This window comes from Cupressus sempervirens, chromosome 3, assembly GCF_028749045.1.
Source record: "Cupressus sempervirens isolate cs-2001-9-10 chromosome 3, ASM2874904v1, whole genome shotgun sequence".
Lineage (NCBI taxonomy): Eukaryota > Viridiplantae > Streptophyta > Pinopsida > Cupressales > Cupressaceae > Cupressus > Cupressus sempervirens.
The window spans coordinates 6,131,730-6,152,088 of record NC_143120.1 but is presented as its reverse complement, the minus strand read 5'-3'; the positions used below and the strand labels follow the sequence as shown (position 1 = coordinate 6,152,088).

The 20,359-nt window shown below is 35.4% G+C and overlaps 1 long non-coding RNA gene across 4 annotated transcripts in view; it reads left to right on the top strand.

The window, feature by feature from the left end:
• The first annotated feature begins 783 nt into the window (after positions 1-783).
• Positions 784-20,359, top strand: part of LOC149564448 (uncharacterized) — a 38,216-nt gene continuing 18,640 nt past the window's right edge. For 2 of the 4 annotated variants that reach the window (XR_016361835.1, XR_016361836.1), the window contains exons 1-3: positions 787-4,915; positions 7,996-8,146; positions 8,286-8,392. This is a non-coding gene — a long non-coding RNA (uncharacterized LOC149564448). Of the gene's footprint in view, positions 4,916-7,995; positions 8,150-8,285; positions 8,473-20,359 lie in introns of those variants that run through there. The other 2 variants (XR_016361834.1, XR_016361837.1) reach the window with 2 other exon arrangements.

The window sequence follows — 20,359 nt, the reverse complement described above, 5'->3', positions numbered from 1 at the left end:
GAATTGGAATTCCTCAGAAAAACCTCCTGTTGGGAGAGAGTTAGCAAGATCACACCTGTGATATATGCCACTTTGAAACATTAGAAGCTACTGGAGAGGAAAATGCATTTTCATGTTATTCTTGGTAAGATTGGGCTCTATAAGGAACTTGTGAAGTTTGAAGTCCCTGTATTTTAATTGCATTCAGGAGCGTGAGCTATATAGGTTGGCTTATGGTTACGTGAGAAGATAAATATGGTTTCAGATTGATTGCTGTAGGTTCTGTTGCAGTGTAACTGTTGATATGGATACAGCAACTTGTTTTACAGATGACAATAACTGAAGTTAATTGTATTGAGTAAAATCTGGAGGGTTGCAAGGTAAGATTAGTGTCTATATGTGTATTGGGAACTTGTTAAATTTAAAATCTTGAGCTTGAGATATATAGGTTAGCTTATATTTGAGGTTCAAATTTCAAGATAAATAGGGTTTCAGCTATGTCCATTTTATTTCTGTCACATTGCAACTGGTGATATGATTACAGATAATGCAACTGGTTTTGAAGGTGAATAACTGAAGTAAATGGTGTCAAGGAACTAGATTATTCATTCTGGGGTAACTTGAAGAAGCTATGAATGAAAAAACTTGATATAATAATCTTAATTGCTTTTGCAATGTCAGATTTGAGAAAGCTCAACAAAGTAGAGATTTTTTCGTATTGATGGTGCGGGTACTCATTTCATGGTATCTTCGTGGAGGCCATCCTTTGAAGGATTATACTAATAATGATAAGGTATTGTATGAACTACAAAGTAATATTCAGGATGACAATAATATATCTTAGCATCTCTTGGAAGCAAGCACCATTCTTTTGTCAACTTTATGCGAACTATTTCAAAGGATATATTTCGGCAGTTGCATGTGTTGGTGGTAAGTTGCGGAAGGTAGAAGATAGATCGACTATTTAAAGATATTGAAGTTGTGACTTCTTTCTGTTCTTTCAAATAGCTTTTTCTTGCATGCCTTTGATCTCTTCAGATCAGGTCATCTGGGATGGGTTAGCTAACACAGCTGTTCAAAGCTTATTTCATTACCTGACTGCCTTAGAAAGTCATTGCGAATTTTGATGATTTTGGTCTGCCTGTTTGACTATAATTCTATTATTTTAGTTATATTTAGCATGCTTCATCATTAGTAATATTTCATTTCTAATTGTGATATTTCCTGCCACGTTTATGAGAGTCAAGTGGACTTTCCTAACATTCTATACTGAGTGGGGGAGTGAACTACAAAAAAAACATTACAGTGAGTTGGGTCTGACTCAAGTTATATTTTAAATCAAAAAATTACAGGCATCTTCACATTAGAATTAGTGATATGGGAATTTCAGAACATAGAATAGCTGTTCCATTATTCAAGCTTACTTTTTAAATATACCAATAACATGATTACGCCAATTGCAAATCGGAGATTTCGACAGGAATGCATTGAGTAATGTTGATTGAAAAGTTTATAACATATTAATTATCGACTACTATGAATTTGTGTTATGTGTTTGAGCTTAGTTTGTGAGCTTCCATGTTTGGAGTCATTCAATTTATACACGGTAAGATTATGATTCTGTTGGCATAGAGGAAGTATCAAAGTATGAGATCATGGAGCTTTTTATCTTTTGAAATTGTTAGGAACTAGTTGGCCATTGGAGATGGAAAACATAATTTTGTATGGTCTAAAATGTGGCAACCATGGTTGGAACATAAGCTGTAATTTTATGCTGTCAGTTATAATTGAAATCCTTACTACAGAATATCTAATAACATATTAATTCATTTCTTCAATAGACATCTGATACATATATGGATTTGTGACCACATGGCTCAACAATGGTGTTGATTAGGTGGATTTTCATTGCTATATTTGTAAGCTTTTAGGGCACATGGTTTCAATTGTCATCGATTACCATCCTTATCAGCTTTTTATTGTAATGGAAATGCATTATCCTTGTTATTTGACCTAAGAATGGTAAATGTGAATTCCTTTATGTCTGCCTTCGAGTCTGTTACTAGTTGCTTGTACTTTAGAAGTTTATCATTGGGGAGTCAGCTGTGGTTTGCCACAACAGCTTAAGCAATTATCATAGGTTGTTAGAAAGAGAAAGATGAATCCTCTCTATGATTAAGATAACAAACAGTGTTTGTAGCAGCACTGTTCATTGTCTGTATGGTATACTCTATATGAATGGAAAGTAAGTCTTGAAGCGAAACTTGATCCTGTATTTGTTTCACTTCATATATCTCCTTGTTTGTATTGAAACTATTAGATTCCTAACAACCTATATTTTTCGAAGCATAACCACTTGGGGATGATGAAATAGTGACCTTTGAAATTGTCTCTCGTAATCGGCATCCTTTTGATATTCTCATCAACATTCACATAAAGTTGTTTTTCTTATTGTTTACCCGTTTTGTGTCATTGCAATTTGGTTTTTCCATCTCGCCACAACCCTTTTGATAGGCAATACCAAAATTCTTTTGAGTACAGATATTCGCTAAAGCAACAGTAGTGGGCACCAGCAGAAGTTTGAGTCTAGTGTTCGTAATATGGAAATGATCTTTACTGATATAGAGTTGTTTCATCCTTGACAACCTCAGCACTGCATATATGTTCTCATTCAACTTTGAAATCTCTGTTTGGGGACCTTCCACTAGTTAGTGCATGGTGCCTATACCATACATTAATTAGCATTTATCAAATAATAGAAACACAGTGAGGCTAGGCAGGTTGAGCATTTGTTTACTCTTTTGATTCAGAGTTAGCTTTGCTATTGCATCATATTCTCGATAGTCCCTCATTATCTATCATAGGCAGTTGCTTAAGATAGTCTGGTGGAATACTGGTTTCCCATACACAGAAACACTAAAATAAATTATTTTCTTCTGATTCATTCCAATGTCTCAGTGACATCCTGCATTTGAGTGTTAATTAGGTTCTGGATGTCAATAGTAAAATAGAAGTGTGTCAACAGAGAATCAATGAACTTTTGAATTGGTTTCATTGTTCAGAATCAAACATAGGTTGGAAGTCTTAGGTGGACAATATCAAGGAAGTAAATCTTCTCTCATTTCTCTGTGTACCTTTAATATAGAAGTTTTGTACGAATGTAATTTTGGAGTTGAACACCAAAACCATGACGAAATCCATAAGAGCCTAGCAGTGAAGGCCTTTTTAAAATTTTGTTATTAGTACTTGTCTAATGCTTGATATGTCTTATTCTGTTGTGGCTCATTTGTCTGTCTTTATTACATGAAGTGATGCCAATACCCTGAATTGTTTCATTGTATGGTGACGGGTCTAGGACATGCAATTAACTAGTTCCACCATTACAAGATACATCACATTTCCATCAGGGTATTTGAGTTCTCCTGATACAGTTCTATGCTATATAGTATGTAACAATTGTTTTGCGAATGTATTCCATGTGGACAAATATTTGTGAATTCAACCCTTAGGTATAGAATATGCCATGCTTATACAGCAATGTTATTAATTCTCATCACTAAAGGTGGACTGTATCAGTACTGTGGGACCTTATTTGTGGTCTTTTGTTGACATTTATGATCTACGTATATTAGGATGTTACCAAGTACCAGAAGTTAGGAACTGTTTTTAGTCCAATGTTTTGTTCTTCACTACTGTAACTCCTTTGAGATGAAGGTTTCCATTCAAAAGAGTTCTGTGAAGTATACAACTTCTGCGACAAGAAAATCAGTATAAAGATGCATTTTGCTGTGGAATCTGGATTACTTGAAAATTGTGTACTCTATGGGTATTAGGATGTACCAAGCATAAAAAGTTAGGGACTGTTTCTTATCCAATGCTTGGTTCTTCTTCACTACTGTAATTTCTTTGAGATGAAGTTTTCCATTCAAAAGAGTTCTGTGAAGTACAACTTCTGTGATAAGAAAAATCAGTATAACGATACATGTTGCTGCGGAATATGGATCATTAGTAAATTGTGAGCCAAGAAGATATTGCTAGAATTCAACTGGAGAATTTTAATTTTTTGACAGTGTAATGTTGCTGGCGTCTCCTAATTGATACTGGCTTTCAGATACATCAGTTTTACATGTCTACTTTACTGCAGATAAAAATTTAATTGAAGAGCTGAAATGTGATGCTTAATGCTAGAGATAATGTTGTGAAACATTTGAGAGTCACAACTGCCAGCCCTTTGACTATGCTCAGCTCACACTGATGTTCAAATTCAGTGAAGTTTTCAAAGAAAGAAATGAATAATAAGCAGCAGAAGAGTTTCAGGAGTCCTTTTAAACAACTGCCAATGGTGATAAGAGTCCTGTTCCTAAAAAAATATGTCTTTAAGGTTTTCAAAGAAAGAAATGAATAATAAGCAGCAGAAGAGTTTCAGAAGTCCTTTTAAACAACTGCCAATGGTGATAAGAATTGTTCCTAAAAAATATATATCTTTAAACAACTCACTTGAATTAGTGTTTTATAATGCTAGCAAGAGGAACCACAACTACGTTCTTTTTCTTTATATGGTTCAAGGTATATAAGCTTCCAATAGATTATCTGGATCTGATTTGCATTAAGCACTTTTCTGAAAAAAATCATTTTTTGGCAATGGGCTACCGAGTCTCTAGTGCATTGTTTGCAAGTTAGTCAAACAAATAACAGACTGGGGCAATATTTGAGAGAGTTAAATTATTGAGTATGACTGTGTACATCACTGAGTTTGAGTGAGAGCAGCAGGGCAAACTGAGAATGAGTCATGTAACAATATGAAGTAGAAGCAGATCATGGCTGGAGCAAGAGATTCTAGAGCATTACGACAACAAAACTATCAGTGCCTTTCATTGACACAGTCATGGAGTTACAGCGTAGAAGCCTGCAGGAGAATGTACTTCTTTCAACCTTTGTAAGTGCTTATTATCTTACAACTGTTTCTATAATGATTTGGTTTCGTTGATTCAATTTTCCAAAGGTACAACAGTAGTTTTTTGATTTTGTAAAATTAGAATAAATGTAATTAGCAGTTGTGATATGCTCATAACTTGAATATTTTTTGTTTAATAGAAATCTGTCATCGTTGACAGTTTTTTTTTCTGATCATCGGTGCTCTTAATCTAAAAAATTGCTTTTAGGGTTTCTGTGAAGGACTAAGGTTATGTATTTAGATATACGGGAATGTGATTTTCTATTTCTGTCCAAGGGCTTAGCATGGTATAATTAGCGAATTTAGTTTAGATGATATTGGATATCTATTAATGTACAGTTCAATTTAACAATTAATGCATCCACATTTAATATGTGTGGTCAATTCCAGCAGGGTGGTTGACAATGGTGCAGTTCTTGTGAACAAGGGTATTGGTTAATGAATTTTTGAGATGCTAGAATATTTGTATTCAAAATTAAGAGCGCAAGGAAGAATACAGGTATATGGGACACAGGAATACTAGGCTTGCAGCAAAAGATGTTTGATAAACCAAACAAAATCCTGATTACAAGGGGAACAATGAAGTGATTATGGAATAATAGTTTGGTGTTTTGAATTTTAGGCATTTGCTTTCCAAACAGCATCTGTTTTACAACTGATACACTGATAATACTATTCATTGTGTTTGATATGGAGCCTATCACTCAAAAACCAAAGTGCAGATGTATTTATGCATAATCAACATTTTTGAGAATGGACATACTGATCAGACTATTCAGGGTGATGTTATCAAGCTTATTACTAAATATCAAACTGTGGATGCTGTTATGCAATCCAATAAATGTTTGGAAATCAGATTGCACAAATGGAAACAGCCAAATCAATTGAGTCAAGAATACATTAAAAGGATTAATACTAAGCATTGGGACCAAATCTGTTGTGTTTCTTACCAAACATCGAACTGTTGATGTATTTATGCGATCCAACAAATGTTTGGAAATCAGACCGCTATAGTGGAAACAGGCAAATCAATTGAGTCAAGAATACAATAAAAGTATTAATATTAAGCATTGGTACCAAATCTGTTGTGTTTGTTATTTTTCAGTTGTTTAGTAAATTTCTTTGAATTTTTTTTGAAGATTTTCCAGTCGCCCATTTGCTGGCCTTTGGATCAGATTGATTTTTTCAGATTTGTTAACCATGATATTAAGGAAACACAAAATGCTTCTAGGGCTCATTTAGCCGAGATACAGCCAATGTGGATATTTGTTAAGAAATGTTATCTTTGGATTTACACCACGATGTGATCAGAATCAAGATTCCTTGTCTACTCTAAAGTATGGTTCAAACCAACAGTAGAAATGTTGAATGTGAGGGATTAGAATGCACAGATGGTAGTCTCTTTGTTAACTTTGAAGTACACTCAAATCAACAACAAAAATAATGATGCAGGTGGTTTGAGTTGATATGGGTATTTGTTATATAATTGTTCTCCTTACTCACTGGAATACTTTGAAGTATGGTTCAAACCAACAATAGAAATGATGAATGAGAAGGATTAGGTTGTGTAGATAGTAACTCTGAAAAGGCACTGATTCGATTTTTATTTTTTTAATACAAGTACTTCGTATTGACAGAAAAGATATTGATTGTGCGGCCAAATAGAACGAAGGAAAATTTGAAGGCTACAACTCAATTGTATTTGACAATATTGACTACAAGTTTCAAGGAATTAGTAATTAGCTACATTATTTTACAATATTTCATGGTAACAGCTAGTATAGATAATGCAAGGAATGGCATTAGTATTCCACTAGTAACATGGTGTTGGTGATCAGCATTGTTTAGTTTTAAAGCTGAAACTCCTAAAAGCACAATCAATGGTTGTATAACAATAAGTTTGTTGTGGTAATGAAGGTTGAATCTATATCATGCCAATGGACAATTGAATAGAACAACTGCTTGCAAGGAAGAGATGCTCCTTGTGTAAGCCTCACTTTTTTGAAATGCATTTCTCTGATTTAATCTGGTAAGATGGTGGACAATTTTAAGGTGACAGTTGTTCTAGAGTTTGGAGAATGGTGAAGATTTCATTTAAACTGTCTTTTGAAAGAAACTTTACTATAAAAAAGATAATGACATTTTTTACAAGGATGCCTGTTTATAACTAGTAGACTACAATGATAATGTCAACCTCAAATGGACTATATTTTTATGCTGCCACCTCTAAACTGCAAGTAGTGGATGCTGCAAAATTGGTTGAAGCATTTGAATGCTGTTTTGTAGAAAAATAATAAGATCTCTATGGATGATGAGATGACCGAATGGCATAAATGAATAAATTCATGATACTATGTGGATTGAAGTTGCTCGATATCCATGGGTGGTTTTCTCAATCCCGTTCAGGATGAGATATTATCGGGCTCCAATAAATTAAGAATCCAATGAATTGTGACATTTTGGATATTTAAATTCCTGATGGGACCATATTATTCTAGAGAATGTGTGGCTTGGCTATAGTGTTGACTGCTGAAACTGAAGGCTTCTTTTTTCCCTGAAACTTACATGCTGACAGGAAATGAGTGGAGAAAGATGTATTATTTTCTATGATCAAGCTGAGGTTATTCAAGATTGAGAAGCCACACAACCCCATTTGTTCAAGAACTTGGGTAGAGGATGAGTGGCACTTGATAATTATGTTTTCTTTTTTGCAAAATTGTGACAGTTTTGCTAGAAAAGTGTGAAACTGAATGTTACAGAAGTGTGAATTCACCATTATCTGTGCATTATAACACATAGTTCCCTCCCTCAAAGTGTATTAAATGAGATTGGATGTCGAACTTGAATGTAGTGTCAGCTGAAATTACCATTCTGATTTGTATATAAAATGATTTATTTAAGACTTATATGTTGTAAAATTCAACTTAGCCAAATTTAACTTATCTTAAAAATTTACACATGCTTAGTAAATGCAGTTCTTTATTTCTACATTTTACTTTTTGATTGCATGGTGCAGCTAACTTTTTATCAAGTTTTACTGATTACTGTGTATTCAAACTCAGAATGCAGTGGGATGAAGTTCGGCTATCAAAAGACATCCAGTATTTTGCTTCATGAATCACTTGCTTAGGGGTGTAATGAATCAACATTCAAAAGGAAATATGGCTATTCTGGTTGTAAGCTTTGTTATTTCAAACATCACATGCTTCTATGGTATGTAACCTCTCTTTAGGCATTATAATTGCTATAATAAGAATAGTTTTTTATAAAATGCTTTTTTGTGTTCGTAACATTTCTTTAGGTTTTTCCTTCACTTTTAAATTTTTATCTGCATATATTTTCTTTATTTCAGAATGCAATAGTGGTTCATTTTTCACTTATGCGTGGGATGGATCAAAAGGAAATGGAGCATTGTGGTTGTGAATGTTCTCTTGAATTCCACAAATGCTTGTGTTGCATGTAAGGTTTCTTGAGCCACGAATCTTTTTTGTAGATGAATATATCTTTTAAAGGTTATAGATATCCCATTTTCCTGGTCTTACGTTACATTATGCACTGTTTTAAAGAAATGTATATCTAAAAACTAGATCTCTTGTGCATTTGAATTTAACGTGAAATGAATGTGCTAAAATATGAATTAATGCACATGATGACAATAATATGAATAAATATAAAAACTAATCACCCTTTTAAGTTCACAAGGCATAACTTTTGCTTTAATACCTTGGGATGGCATCAGACACTAAAAACATTTCACTTTATGCTTTATAATTCACTTTTTAAGAGGTGTGATGGATTGAAGAGAAATGCACAGCTTTTGTCTTTGTAGATTTTGTTCTCTCAAATTTCACACATGCTTTAGTGGTATGTGTGAGGTTTCGTTACTCACAGTGACAACTTTGTATCTCTAAAATATGAATTAACGTACATGATGGCAACAAATAATGATATGAATATCCATTAGGCTGCAAAAACATCTCATTTTATGCTCTATAATTCACTTTTTAAGGGGCATGATGGTCATGTAAATTAAATTACCAAGAATTATAAGATAAATTCTAGATCCAACTTTTCATCATGAAACATGTGTCGAAGGCTTATTTACAACTTCCGTGAAGTTGGAAATTGTTGAAGATAAGTGAAGTGATATGATATATTTGAATAAATATGTTCCACTTTTGTTAAATTTTTAGTTTTTGTAAAATTTGATTTTGATTTTCTAACATCATTGGACCTTTTTTGCTAACAATGTAATTTTTTTCCTAAAATGACTTGTGAAGGTTCAGGAGTCACTTTCTAACATGGTTGTAATCTATATTGATTCGTATGGAGGCATTCTAGCACTATGAAACTATTAAGTAGATGATTCCAAATGATAGTTTGTGTGATTTTGTTGAATATCTATCCACTATGCCTATATTTGTTATGATCTATTAAATGGACATGGATAGCCCTCGTTGAGATGATCACATTGACTTCATCTCTTGTTTTTTTTTGTTGTCTAAATCACTACCGTCCTATAGTACATATTCCTAACTTGCTTCTTGTTGAGAAATTTGGCTTCATAGTGAATTGAAGTAAATTCCATATGTAATATAATATATATGTGTGTGTTGATGTTGATATCCTTATATATGTTATTCAAGGAATATCATACTGAGACGATATCATATACTTGAGAGCACAAGGTGTTCTACAAATCCTCACTAGCTAAGAGGGAGTGTTAAAGTTGTTGCTTTAGTCAGATAAATTTGATCTGAGTTACATTGTTGTTATTGGTAAATCATCAATTTCTATATATTCATATTCATGTAATATTAATATACATTAGTAGATACTATATATATGTGTGTGTGTGTGTGTTTGTGTATATATATATATATATATATTTTATAATAATAATAATTATTATGAAATATATATTAATTAAATGATGATTAAACGTTTGAGGCATATCTCATTCATAAGAGATGTCTTCTCTCATTTATATGAGATCCAAATCTGCATTTGGAACATATCAATCACAATGGCCATATTATTATATTTGTAGAAAAAGATCTCTGCTACTCAACTATAATGACCCGTACTAGTAGGCCACTAAACAAACCCTAAATTTAATCCGCTGCTAAAATATATTGCTGAATTAAAAGAAATAGCAGTGCCAATGTATTCATTCAATGAAAATCAAATGTTTTTACAAATGATATGGCAAATTTCAGCACCAAAACATTATGACATAGCACATTACAAAGAAACCCTAACTGGCTGTATACAATTGAGAATTTGTTGCAACTACAGATTGAAATAAAGAACTTGGATTGATCAAATGGTGGAGACTGAATGCTGTAGATGATATGGTGAAAGTGCAACTCCACTGGAAACTCCAAATCAGCAATTAAGCACAAATGAAAGGACTGAAATATCCTTCCCGCAGCTGCAATAATTCAGGTGATCTCGCACACTCTCAAAATTGCGTACCAATTGAGAGTTTTCGTTATCAATGGCCAATTGTGACTATTTGCAGAAAACCTAGGCTCCACAACGCACATGAGCAAAAATCAATAATAAATCTCGATGATAGGCAATGAGCCCTCAATGCCTATTTATTCTTTTTTCTTTGATAGGTTGGCCTCCTTTTTTAAATTTTTTCTCCGCTTCTTCTAGCAACCTCTAAAAGCTTTTTTATTATTTAATTTATAAAGTTGCCTTGTAATATATATTTTTTAATTGATAACTTTACAATTAATTCGTCCAAAAAAAAATGGGACATTATAGGTCCGCCTCTCCTAAAATTGCTTGGCCTCGAGCAATCTTAATGCTGGGTGCTGCAAAATCACTTCTCCCTCCCAAGTAGCATCTTCAATAGGTAAATCTTTCCACTTAACTAGATACTCTCTGATTACTCTCCTGCGAAGCTGCTTCTCTCTACTATCTAGAATGAATTCTGGCACTAAGATCAATTTCCCCTCATCATCCAAAGGAGGTAATACTGTAGAAGGCATCACATTCTGACCCAACGCCTTTTTGAGGCGTGATACATGAAACACATTGTGCACTTGACTATGTGTGGGAAGCTCCAACTCATAAGCCACCTCACCAACTCGTTTGATGATCTTGAATGGTCCATAATAGCGTGGCTTGAGTTTCTTTGTACCACGCTTCTTGAGAGTGGACTGCTTATATGGCTGCAACATGAGGTAAACCATATCATTTACCTCAAAACTACGCTCAATCCTCTTCTTGTCTGCATATTGTTTTTGCTGGTTTTGAGCTCTACCAATGTTGTCTTTGAGAGTAGCAACCATATCCTTACTTTCCTGTAATAGTTCACCTGCACGGGGTACTCGACTGTCTGCCAATAACAAATCTAAGAAACTAGGTGCCTCATAACCATAAAGTGCCATGTAGGGTGTCATTTGTATAGTCATATGATATGTAGTATTGTAACAATACTCACAGAGATATATCCATCTGACCCAAGCTTGCTGTTGATTTGCCGCATAATTCCTCAAATACCCTTCCACCCATTTGTTTACGATCTCTGTTTGACCATCAGTCTGTGGGTGATAATTGGTACTAGGTGTAAGCTCAGTGCCACACAACCGAAATATCTCCTGCCAAAAGTGACTTATGAAGCGGCTGTCCCTGTCACTCACAATGCTTCGAGGCAAATCATGTAATCTAAAGATCTCCCTGAAGAATACCTCTGCCACCTGAGTTGCTGAGTATGTAGTAGCGATAGGGAAGAAGTGAGCATATTTTGTCAGCCTATCCACCACCACATAGATACAATCACACCCCTGGGCCCTAGGCAAGCGCGTAATAAAATCCATAGAGATGCACTCCCACTTCCTGTTAGGAATAGGAAGTGGCTGTAGGAGCCCTGCTGGATAAGTGTGCTCTTGTTTGTTTTGCTGGCAAACATGACACTCACGCACATATTGCAAAACATCAGCCTTAAGTCCCTTTCAAGTGAATCGTTTCCGTACTAACCTGTAAGTCTTGAAATATCCAGGATGGCCTGTTGTAGGTGAATTATGGAATGCTCTAAAAATCAACTGCTTCACTTTCGATCTTGGGACTAAGTAAATCCTGTTCTTGTAAATGATCAAATTATCTATGAGAGTGTATCTGGTGTCAATTGTTGTTCCCTCCACTATAGCAGAGGCCCACGTGTCTTTGGCATATTCTGCTACAATCAAGTGTCGCCAATCTTCTGATATCCGAATCATAGAAGTGAGGTGTGGCCTATGGGATAAAGCATTTGCAACAATATTTTGTGCCCCCTTAACATATGTGATATCAAAATCATATGCCTGTAACTTACTCACCCACTTCTACTGACGATCATTCAGGTTCCGCTGTCCCAAAAAGTGCCTCAAACTATTATGATCAGTTTTAATACAAAATTTGCTGCCCACAAGATACTGTCTGAATTTGGCCAAGGCATGCATGATGGCCAACATCTCCTTATCATATATGCTGAATGATCTCTCAGCCCCTCTGAGTTTCCTACTCTCATAAGCTATAGGATGCTTGTCCTGCACGAGTACAACACCAACTCCCTCTCCAGAAGCATCACATTGAAGCTCAAATGGCTTCATGAAATCAGGCAATGCTAATATTGGGCATGTAGTCATTATTTCCTTGAACCGCATAAAACACTCCTATGCCTCTCGAGTCCACACAAATGCCCCTTTTTCAGTAAATCTGTCATGGGCGCTGCATGTCGTGAGTAGCCACTAACAAACTTGCGATAGAATCCACATAGACCAAGAAACCCTCTTAACTGTGTAAGGTTCTCTGGTGGTGGCCAATCAACAATAGCACATATCTTTTCAGGATCCATTTGCACTCCTTCTGCACTAATGATGTGTCCAAGATGCAACAATTTTGTCATCCCCAAATCACATTTGGACTCCTTGGCATACAAGGACTCGCTCTGTAAAATGCTTAATACTATCTCCAAGTGCTCTAAATGTTCCTGCCATGTCGTGCTATAGATCAAAATATCATCAAAGAACACTTGCACAAATTTCCTCAACTGATGGTGGAAGACCTTGTTCATAGTGGACTGAAAAGTGGCAGGTGCATTAGTCAAACCAAAAGGCATGACTACAAACTCGAAATGCCCATAATGACATCTGAAAGCAGTTTTTTCAATATCCTGCTCTCGAACTCTGATCTGGTGATAGCTTGATCTCAAATCAATTTTTGTGAAATAACAAGCCCCATGCAATTCGTCTATCAGCTCATCGATGTGTGGGATGGGATACTTGTTTTTTATAGTTCTCTTATTCAACACCCTATAATCAATACACATTCGTAGAGTTCCATCCTTCTTTTTTACCAAAACAACAGAAGATGCAAAAGGTGACTTACTTGGTCTGATGTGTCCCATTGCTAGCAACTTGTTGATGGTCCTCTCGATCTCATCTTTGAGTCGTTTTGGGTGCCAGTATGGTGTGATCATGACATGCTTGGCACCTTCCTCCAACTCGATAATGTGCTCAATACCTTTGTCTGGTGGTCTGCCTGGTGGAATCTCATTGAATACCTTCCCATACTTGATTCTCAATTTTTGAATATTTGAATGATATTCAATCTTATGTTGTTCCCCCTGGGTAGGCATCAAGGCACATATTGCTGCCCACTCTATATTATTATGCCTGGCTAATCTCTCCAACCGCCTAAATGAGATAGTCCTAACATCACCATTACGGATAGCCTTCAGCACATGAGTCCTGCCATCCACCACGAATCGTATCTCCATATCCTCCAATCTCAGGGTAACCTCCTTCAAAGAATGTAGCCATTGCATCCCAAGTACTATGTCCATGTCACCCATGTTGACCACATGATAGTCCGCCTTAAACTCATAGTTGGTCAGGCGCAAAGGTAGATCTTGCACCATCCTATATCCATCAGCTACCTTAACTCTCAGTCCCTCAAACTCCTCAGTAATGAGTCCACGCCTCTCCACAGATCGTGCATCAATGAAATTATGCATGGCACCTATATCCAACAGAGTAATAGTCTTTTGTCCTGCCAAGACTCCTCGAAATTTGAAAGATCCCTCTCTTTGAATACTAGACAGACGTGCCTTCTGTAAATGTATCTCTGGAGCCTCTTTTTTCTCAGCATTATCTACCTCTTGTTCACCCTCTACCTCATTAGGATCCTCATCATGGTGCTCTGAGATGTCTGAATCTGAACCTTCATAATAAGCCTACATCACCCGGTTAGCCTTCCCCTTAGGCTTCATAGGACAATCATGACCAAACTCATAGGGACCTTTGCAAAAGAAGCATAGCTTCTTCCTACGCAAGTCATTAAGTGTTTCCTTATCCCAAGGTGCAGCTAGCTTGTCTTTTGAGTCACTAACCTTCTCTTTACCCTTGCTGAATTCCCCTTTGTTATCTCTAAATGATGAAGAACCCTTTGAACTAAACCGGTTTGCCGGAGTTGCAAGTTCCATGCTGCGGGCTTTCTTCATGGCTTCCTGTAATGTAGGAGGATCAAAGGCCTTTACCCATCCCTTGAGTGGTTCAGTTAATCTCTCTGTGAATAAAATGACTAGCCTCCTTTCTGAAATGTCAGGCACCATCACTGCAAGCTTCTGGAAGTCATTGATAAATTGTTCTAAGCCTCTTGACTGTCTCAACTGGGCTAACTCCTGGAAATAAACTTCAGGATTTTTTTTATTAAACCTTTCTATCAATCTATCCACAAACTCTTGATAAGTGGTTACATGATTGTGTTGCAATATGATCATGCCATGTGTCTACCAATCATGCGCTGCCCCATCTAAGTGTAAAGTGGCATATTTGAGTGCTCCAATTTCTGTCATAGTCTTCAAAGATAGGGAAGTATCCACCTTATGAATCCAAGCACGAGCAGTCATTTTTCCACTGCCATCAAATGTGGGTAATACCAACTTGTTGGAGACCTGTTGCAACTCACTGTGTTTATATACTTGCTTTTGCTTGGCAACCCTATAGTTCAGGTCCCTGTCAAATGTCCATCCATCTTGTACATATTCTGGTAATGAATCCCACTCATTCCTTGCTTGTTGGAGTTCATCTACAATATTTGTTACTGGTAATGAATCCCACTCATTCCTTGCTTGTCGGAGTTCATCTACAATATTTGTTACCATAGCATTAGGCGTGCGTGCTGGAATTTCTTCTCTGAATGTAGGACGTGTGGGTCTGTCAGCTGTTCCAGATCGTGTCCTATGTTGTGATCCTGCTATGCTCCTGTCATCCTGGTCATTATTATGATTATTCTTCCTATTTTCCCCAATCAAATGTTGCATCATAACCATCATTGCCTGTGTACTTGCCTCTATTGACTGTAGAAGCCTCTCCTGTTGCTGTAAAGTCTCATCATTACGCACACTTCTGGATGGACTTTGAGAATGTCTCTCAACCATATTCTTAGTTATGCTGGTTCTTTTGTAAACTAAATTAAATGGTGGCTGGGTAACCCTATCAGGGTGGCAAGAAACCGCTCTGATACCACTGTAATGACCCGTACCAGTAGGCCACTAAACAAACCCTAAATTTAATACACTGCTAAAATATATTGCTGAAATAAAAGAAATAGCAGTGCCAATGTATTCATTCAATGAAAATCAAATGTTTTTACAAATGATATGGCAAATTTCAGCACCAAAACATTATGACATAGCACATTACAAAGAAACCCTAACTGGTTGTATACAATTGAGAACTTGTTGCAACTACAGATTGAAATAAAGAACCCGGATTGATCAAATGGTGGAGACTGAATGCTGTAGATGATATGGTGAAAGTGCAACTCCACTGGAAACTCCAAATCAGCAACTAAGCACAAATGAAAAGATTGAAATATCCTTCCCGCAGCTGCAATAATTCAGGGGATCTCGCACACCTTCAAAATTGCGTACCAATTGAGAGTTTTCGTTCTCAATGGCCAATTGTGACTATTTGCAGAAAACCTAGGCTCCACAACACACATAAGCAAAAATCAATAATAAATCTCGATGATAGGCAATGAGCCCTCAATGCCTTTTATTCTTTTTTCTTTGATAGGTCGACCTCCTTTTTAAAATTTTTTCTCCGCTTCTTTTAGCAACCTCTAGAAGCTTTTTTTTAATTTAATTTATAAAGTTACCTTGTAATATATATTTTTTAATTGATAACTTTACAATTAATTTCTCCAAAAAAAAATGGGACATTACAGGAGTTAGTAACCGTTGCACCAAAAGCCCGGAGTATTAGTAAACGACACCTCCCTGCGTTAAGGGGGCAACCTCAAGACAGCCTCGCTGGCGAGGACCCCAGACACGTGGTAGTGACAAACCTCACGGACAGACCTACGTCACCTTCCGTTAGGGGCCCACTCCGGGGACATCACAACCCACCACGCTCCGCGGGTCTCGACCTCGAGACCTCCGGCTCTGATACCAAGTTAGTAACCGTTGCACCAAAAGCTCGGACTATTAGTAAACGGCACCTCCTCGCGTTAAGGGGGCAACCCTAGGACAGCCTCGCTGGCGAGGACTCCAGACACGTGGTAGCGACAAACCGCACTTACATCACCTTCCGTTAAGGGCCCACTCTGGGGACATCACATCAACATGGTATCAAAGCAGGATGCAAATGTGTGTGTGTGTGTGTTTGTGTGTGTATATATATATATATATATATATATATATATATATATATATATATATATATTTTATAATAATAATAATTATTATGAAATATATATTAATTAAATGATGATTAAACTTTGGAGGCATGTCTCATTCATAAGATATGTCTTCTCTCATATTTATATGAGATCCAAATCTGCATTTGGAACATATCAATCACAATGGCTATATTATTATATTTGTAGAAAAAGATCCCTGTTACTCAACATGGTATCAGAGCAGGTTGCAAATGTAAGAAAGGAGGAGAATTATGAAGTAGACACTGAAAGGATTAGGAGAACCATTCACCATCAAGAGCCATTGAAAAGATTACACTATGCTAGTGTGCTTACAATATGCACAAACACACGATAGATATTACTAAGGATCAATCAGTGAACCTATAAAAGTGTCGTACATCCATTCAAAACCTAATCACCCAATCCAAGTTTGGAGGAAGATAGATAATTCAAAGTACTTCACTCTAATATTGCTTACTTAGAAAATACCAATTAGGAAGACAATGATCTAGTATTGTGCATACTAATTGCAAAATATAGAGAATGTTGGACGAATTTATAATATAAAATTGTTATTTGATTATCAGGAAGCATAGAGTATACTTACTATTATGCTAACCAAATTTATATGGGAAAAGAAGGAAGAACAAACTAATCATAGGAAAAATATTGTCCTTCATCAAAATGAAAATGGGAAGATTGAACAATACATCCACACCCACCGTGACCTTGTAGAGGATTAATAATTTTATAGATCTCTGCGTTTGAATTGCACACAACTTAGCTTCAGCATTTACCAATATAGTCAGTGAAGATAGGAAAAAATAAAACAACATATATGCTATCGAGAGATCGATTTATACATCTCAGATAACTAATTCTACGTTATAAAACACATGAGCACCTGGTCTTAAACCGATTACTCCAAAAGCACTGTTAACACATATAAGGGGGAAAAGTATATTGGAATGCTACAAATCTTATCGGCAGAATCAGTGAATATGAGATTATTCAACAACTTGAATAAATAAGCCAATGAACATGGTTTTAGCATATCCATTTTACAACAGTAAGAAAGTAGAATTCTTCATTGGCATCTTGTCAATGGAGTACGGGCACAAACATGGGTTTGAGAGCTAGAATATGATAGAGACTAAATCATTTAATAAAAATACACAAATATTGAAGAGAACGATTTTTAAAAAAAAACTTCTATCTTGTCTAGCACAAATTGACTTGAAGGCATGCAAGGAATAACAGTTAATTGTGCAAACAACATTTTCACAAAAATATTATAATAACAATGATGTATATGTGGTTGTAAATGGGATGATTAAAATATATGCATAATTTGCAACATATGGAATTCCCAATGCTGGTTGACTGGCAACACTATACAGGTCCAGAAGTCAAACACGTACATGTTGGAGAACAAATCAAATACTTTAGTATTCACTGTAAATCACAAGAGTAAATGCTTAGTTTGAAGAGACATTTGTAGAACTCACATTGGCAAAGAAGATGATTTCGGGAGAAGTCAAATCATGTTGAAGTATATGCCATTGTATGAAGACGTAGACACAGGAAATACACGAAATTGAAAGATTCATATTTTAATCATTGCATCCTACCATTCGCTCAATATAGAAGCACAATCGAAGTTCAAAAAAAATTTGTTTAAACAAAAATAAGCCCAATAAAAGACACGTAAATTGGTGGCACCTGAAATAATTGGTAAAAATAAGGAGTGTCATTTATTAAATTTATTATTGATAACAAGGAAGCCAAAATAGTGCCAAGAGCAATTTGGGAGATACATATAATGTTTGGTGTTTTAAAATATATATGATCAATATGCATAATACGTTAAAATAACAGTGGTGAAATTAGTAAGAAATAAGACCGATGAAAAATATGGTTTTGTTATGATTATGTTTAAGTATAATTATTTTTTTGAAGGGTTGTGAGTTTTTGTTTTGAAAAGGCACATTGATTTATTTTATGATATAAAAGAAGAGTCATTTATTCATGAAGTCAGATTGTGTAGAGAAGCAAAAGAAAAACAGAAGTTTTACATATTCAGATATTTCTATCTGATGTCTATTTAATCAGAATAATAGTTGGAGTGTGTGGATTAAAGCAGAATGAATAGAACAAAGAAGTGCGTTATAAGAAGATATGTGAGCCAGAATGAATATAAAAAAATAAAATAAGAAAGTGAAAATAAAGAAATATAAAAGAAGTCATTTATTCACGAAGTCAGATTTGTGTAGAGAAGCAAAAGAAAAAAAGAAGGAATATATATTCAGATATTTCTATCTGATATCTATTTAATCAGAATAAAGCAGAATGAATAGAATAGAGAAGTGCGTTATAGAGAAGTGCGTTATAAGAAGATATGTGAGCCAGAATGAAAATATAAAAGAATAAAATGAGAAAGTGAAAATAAAGAAATATATTCAGATTTTTAATCTGATATATATTTATATAAATAAAAGTGATGTAAGTGAAATAAGAGACGTGTTAAACAGAAAAATATATGTAATTAGATTATAAATTTGCTTTATATATATAAAGTCAACAATATATATAAAGTCAAAAATGAAAATTGTACGTTCAAAGTATCCATCATCAATTGAATAAGCAACATTGACTAAGTGGAAGTTATGCTCTTTTCAAAGCTATTGAACAAGACTATTTGATGGTTTAGGTTAATAATGAAGCAACCTTGGAGAAAGAGGTCAAGAGCTTGATGCATGAACTTGAACCTTCAAAAGGGAAGCACATTATCTATATATGTGGTGTCGCCAAGCCCAAGGATAAATCCATTGTTTAGTACATTCACTCATCTTCCTATGAATCAACGTTTGTTTTTGTGATAGAGGTTGCTGATCAAGGATATGCGTTTGTTGACTTCTGAAGATCTTGGTCATATTGTGATTCACAAGGAGTAGATCATGTTGAGATGGATTCTCTTGTGATCAAGAAACTGTAGTAGTCAGAGGACTATATGATTCATAAGATGAAGTTCCTTATGTGTAGATTGGAAGGCCAATATGCAAATCCTAAACGGTAGATGAATAATTGGAATGTTATTTATCTAGGGTACATTAGCACTGAAGATTTGACAACCAATATTTTCTCCGAGCCTTCAGCCAAAATGAAGTTTGTACATCATTGAAGACAAGCTTGAAGTTATGGATCGAAGACCTTACTAAGAGGAAGACTCAACATCAATGACTTCTTGAGATGTTCCTTAATGTATCCTTATCTATGAGGGAGAAGTTTGATATGAACACCCTTACCTTTGGGATTCTTCTTGGTGGATCCACCCTTTGATATGGTTCATGGTGTATGCTGTGTGAGTTATTACATGATCTTGTGAAACTTCTTGTGAGGTGACGATCGTCAAGAAAGCTTACTTGTGGTTACTATTGTAAGCTGACAATCTTGACAATAGTTTAACTTGTTATCATGATGGATGTCATATGGATGACGTCTATGGAGATTATCATAGTGAATATCTTTTATGTAATTAGCTAAATAGTGTCCATGCTACTATAAGTTATTATTGAGGTATGTCATGGTGGATACTATGAGCAGTAGTATCAATAGAGACACCATGCGCAAATATCTTATCTGGGAGATGTGATGTCAGTCACATACCAAGAAAAGATGAGTATGGTGAATATCATATGGATGACATGCTTGGGTATACCATACTCT